The sequence below is a fragment of the Schistocerca americana genome, chromosome 2 (assembly GCF_021461395.2).
Source record: "Schistocerca americana isolate TAMUIC-IGC-003095 chromosome 2, iqSchAmer2.1, whole genome shotgun sequence".
Taxonomy (NCBI): domain Eukaryota; kingdom Metazoa; phylum Arthropoda; class Insecta; order Orthoptera; family Acrididae; genus Schistocerca; species Schistocerca americana.
In genome coordinates this window covers 1,045,796,213-1,045,801,600 of record NC_060120.1, presented here as the reverse complement: position 1 = coordinate 1,045,801,600, position 5,388 = coordinate 1,045,796,213, and the positions used below count along the sequence as shown (strand labels likewise).

General features: G+C 43.0%; 1 pseudogene; it reads right to left on the bottom strand.

The window, feature by feature from the left end:
• Window positions 1–5,054: 5,054 nt before the first annotated feature.
• On the bottom strand, window positions 5,055–5,172 carry LOC124596667 (annotated as a pseudogene).
• Between the last annotated feature and the right edge of the window lie 216 nt (window positions 5,173–5,388).

Here is a 5,388-nt window from a genome sequence, read left to right as displayed (position 1 = left end):
TTTCGTTTAACCTATTTCCTGCTCCCAACAAAAAAGAGCAAAACGTCTTCGGTCCCGGGTACGAACCCCACCGCCGCTTAAATTTTGAATAAAAATCATCAGAAATGACGACCGAAGACATCCAGCAATAGATGTACCCCGCCCTCTACCGAAGCTTTGTCAAAGACGGCGGAGGAGCGGACAGATGTTCACGGCACTCCGTTGCCGCTGGGGTGGGAAACTGACCCTAAAGGTGGGAGAATCAGCAATAATCCACGGCATGAGGAAGCAGAAGGCAATGGAAAACACTGGAGTAAATACACATAACGTGTATCCACAGCACATGTGCCATGTAATTGAAAAAGTGTCGTAATCATCTCTCCACTGGCAAAAGATCACGGAATAGCCCCCCCATTACGATCATCGGGAGAGGACTGCCAACAGGGAGGTGACCATGAGAAAAAGAATGAATAACTAAGGAAAGGATAACGTTTCTGTGAGTCTGGGCGTGGAATGTCAGAAGCTTGAACGTGGTAAGGAAACCAGACAATCTGATAATGGAAATGCAAATGCTCAGTCAAGATATAGTAAGTGTCAGTGAAGTGAAACGGAAAGACGACAAGGATTTCTGGCCTGATTCGTATATGGTAAAATCAATAGCAGGAGAAAATAGCATAACGGGTGTAGGACTCGTTGTGAATAGGAATGTAGGGCGGAGTGTAAGTTACTGTGAACACTTCAGTGATAGAGTTGTTTTAATCAGAATCGACAGCAAACCAACACCGACCAACAATAGTTCAGATATACGTGCCGACGTCGCAAGCTGAAGATGAAGATATAATGTACGTGATGATATACAAAGGATAATACAGTAAGTAAAGGGAGATAAAAATCTAATAGACATGGAGGACTGGAATGCAGTAGTAAGGGAAGGAGTAGATGGAAAGGTTACAGGAGCATTTCAGTTACTAATAGCGAACACTAACACTCTGCTCAAGAATCGCAAGCGGAGGAGATATATTTGGAAAAGGGCGGGTGACACAGGAAGATTTTGGTTAGATTACATCATGGTCAGACAGAGATTCCGAAATCAGATACTGGATTGTAAAGCATACCCAGGAGCAAATATTGACTGAGATCACAATGTAGTACTGATGAAGAGCAGGCTGAAGTTTAAGAGACTAGTCAGAAAAAATCAATGCCCAAAGAAGGGGGATATGGATGTACTAAGGAATGAGGAGATACGCTTGTTCTCTGACGCTATAGATACTGCGATAAAGAATAGCTCGATAGGCAGTTAGGCTGAAGAAGAATGAACATCTCTAAAAAGGGCTATCACAGAAGTTGCAAAGAAAAACTAAGAAGGTAACTGCGAAGAAACTATGTGTAACACGAGAAATAGTGCAGCTGAATGATGAAAGAAGGACGTACAAAAACTTTCAAGGAAATTAAAGAAAACGAAAATACAGTCACTGAGAAATGAAATAAATATGAAGTGCTGGGAAGCTAAGACGAAATGGTTGCATGGAAAATGTGAAGAATTCGAAAAATAAATGATTGTTGGAAGGACTGACTCAGCTTATAAGAAAGTCAAAATTACCTTCGGTGAAATTAAAATCAAGGGCGGTAACATTAAGAGTGTAGTGGAAATTCAACTGTTAAATGCAGATGAGAGTGGATAGGTGAAACGAGTACACTGAAGGCCTCTTTGAGAGGGAAGATTTGTCTGACGATGTGGTACGAGAAAAAAAAAGAAAACAGGAGTCGAATAGAAGAGATAGGGGATCCAGTGTTAGAACCAGAATTTAAAAGAGTTTTGTAAGACTTAGGATCGGAAAAGACAGAAGGGATAGATAAGATTCCATCAGAATTTCTAACATCATTGGGTGCCACTATTCAGGTTGGTACAATGTATGAGTCTGGCTATATAGCAGCAGACTTTCCGGAAAACATCATCCATAGACTTCCGAACATAGCAAGAGCAGAGAATTATCGCACAATCAGCTTCACAGCACATTCTTCCAAGTTGCTGATAAGATAATTCTTACGGAAGAATGGAAAAGAAGAACGATGAGATCAGTTCGGCTTTAGGAAAGGTAAAGTCACCAGAGAGGCAATTCTGACTGAAGTAAAATCGAGACACGTTCATAGGATCTGTCAAATTGGAAAAAGCTTTCGATAATGTAAAATGGTGCAGGATATTCTAAATTCTGAGAAAAATAGGGGTAAGCTATCTGGAATGGCGGGTAATAGACAGTATGTACAAGAACCAAAAAGGAGCAATAAGAATGGGAGATCAAGAATGAAGTGTGCGGGTTGAAAAGGGTGTAAGACAGACGTGTAGGCTCTCTCCCCTACTGTTCGATCTACACATCGAAGAAGCAATGACGGAAATAAAAAAGTGCCGGAAATAAAATACAACGTTAAAGGATACCAATAATAAGATTTACTGATGATATTGCTATCCTCAATGAAAGTGATGAAGAATTACAGGATCCGCTGAATGGAATGAATATTCTAATGAGTACAAAATATGGATTGAGAGTAAGTCGAAGAAAGGCGAAAGTAATGAGAAGTAGCACAAACGAGAACAGTGAGAAACTTAAAAATTGGTGATCGCGAAGTAGACGCGTGTCAAGTGGCCACCGACGGAAGCATACGGAACCAATCGATCCTTCTCGCTAAGTCGGGGTTAGCGGCCTGTGGCACAACTCGCCTCTGAAGATGGCCGAGGGCAACAGTTTGTGGTACTTAGTGGGACATCATAATTTATGGCGGAAATGTACAAGTCTTAAATTGCTGAGGTAAACACGGTGAGAACAGGAACCCTGGAAAATTCAGAAGTGCTACACGACTCTCTGATTCGCAAATCGCCAGCTGACGTCAGACGGGAATTTCTGGGAAAAACTAGCGAGAAAGATGTGTTCTGATTGGCCTGTGACTGACGATATTCCGGGGTGAGAATTTGTGAAACGTAGCATTGTCACACTATTGGTGGAAAACAGTAACGTCTTCACCCGATTGGTGCTTGCAGCCACATTGGCGCAAATTGCCGAGTCGGGAGCTGGTGGAAAAACGGGGCACTCTTGGTTTGATTGTCGACGGAGACAGATTTCTGGTTCGAGACGTCGTGGCGCTTGGAGGTGTACGAATGCTGACGAGCGAGATTCTGGTTCTCCACTATGATCAGGGTCCTCCGACTTACCGCCACAGCTGAATGGTGAGAGCATACAGCAGCGCGGCTCACTGGTTGGTAGTTAATGTTTACATAGGAAGCGTACCGTTTCCGCAGCTCCGCTAAACTCGATTCAGGTCTTAGCATCGATTGATGTCATATTAAATCTACCACTCGAATGGTTCAAATGGCTCTCAGCACTATGGGACTTAACTTCTAAGGTGATCAGTCCCCTAGAACTTAGAACTACTTAAACCTAACTAACCTAAGGACATCACACACATCAATGCCCGAGGCAGGATTCGAACTTGCGACCGTAGCGGCCGCGCGGTTCCAGACTGTAGCGCCTTTAACCGCTTGGCCACCATGGCCGGCTCGACCACTCGATTTTCAAACTTAATCGTAGGCTTAGAGTGGATCAATGATTTAATGAGTAGGTACGATATCGGAGCCACCCCTCCGTTTGCCTATCTTGTTAGTTGTCGTCAGCAATTAACTTTATTTTTCCAGATAATTTTAATGCGAACACTTTGTAATTGGTTAATGTAATAAATAATCGGTTTATTTTCACTAGCATTCTTATTTGAAGGAGCACGTGGTACCCTTCAAATCACTTATTCATTCTGTGGATAGTTATATGCTAGGTTTATAATGGAATGTTATATGCTAGGATTATTGCGCTTTCCTACCTTATGGTTTATGTCAGGTATTTAAAGATAGCGAGTCCGTTGCGTAATTTACAGTTGACATGGTGTCTTAAGGGGAGTGTGAGGAAATGTCGGTAAGTCCATTACTCTGACAGGTCTGACAGTGTTACATACAGAGGGATATTGCGCTCGTATCAAACATAGACCTTATTTTCAGGAAGGAATTTCTGAGAACGTACGTTCGGAGCACAGCATTGTGTAGTAGAGAAACATGGAGTGTGGGAAACCCAGAAAAGAAGAGAATCGAGGCACTGGAGATGCGATGCTACAATAGAATGCTAAAATATGGTGTACTGATGAGGTAAGGAATGACGAAGTTCTCCAGAGAAACGGACTAGGAAAGGAATATATGGAAAATACTGACAAGAAGAAGGGACATGATGGTAGTGCATCTGTTAAGACATCGCGGAATAATTTCCATGTTAAAAATGTAATACATCCAGAAATTGTAATACATCCAGGAAATACTTGGGGACATAGGTTGCAGGGGATGAACGGATCTCGTCAAACCAGTCAGAAGACTGACGACTCAAAATAAATAAATCAAAAAAATGAACTGCATGTCGGCGGTGTGCGGAACGTGCGGGCTGGCTGCGGTAATGACCGCTTCTCGTTGCCGGTCTTCTTGGAAGGACGCCGCGGTGTACCTGACTGTGCCGGCGCTCGGGGTCTTGTTATTCTTATAGTATTTTATGGTGCTATAGATAAGAATAGCTTGTATTCTTGGTTTTAAAATGATGTATTGCAATGTCCATTGAGACTAATCTCGCCTTGTGTGTGTTTTGTCGTTGTGGTTAGATGTTGGTAAAGAGCTGTGGCAATTTTCGGTTTTACGCGCTCTTGAGTCCGTTGAAAGTCACCGTAATTATTTGCAGACTCATTCGCCAATCTCTTCATGGTCTTTTCTACTCCACGTCGACGTAGTATTATGATTGCAACTTTCTATACTAATTAGAATGAGTAAACAAAAAAACAAAAGCCTTAACTCCTCCCGAACAGGCCATGAAGGCCCAACAGTACCGACCGGCCGCCGTGTCATCCTCACCCCATAGGCGTCACTGGATGCGGATACGGAGGGGTATGTGGTCAGCACACCGCTCTCCCGGCCGTATGTCAGTTTCCGAGACCGAAGCCGCTACTTCTCAATCAAGCAGCTCCTCAGTTTGCCTCATAAGTGCTGAGAGCACCCTGCTTGCCAACAGCGCTCGGCAGACCGGATGGTCACCCATCCAAGTGCTAGACCAGCCCGACAGCGCTTAACTTCGGTGATCTGACGGGAACCGGTGTTACCACTGCGGCAAGGTCGTTGTCAATTAGAATGACTAGAAAAACTAATATCTACATTCGAGTCTGGCCTAATCATTGATCAGAAATGAGCACTCGTTTCTTTCTCACTTGAATAGAACTTTTACTACCGACTTGTAAAACGTTATATTCCTTATTATACTTTCGCCTTTATTACAGCAAGAACAAAACCGGAGTCATTAACAATACATTCAGCAACAGAGATAATAAAAATCAGGGATA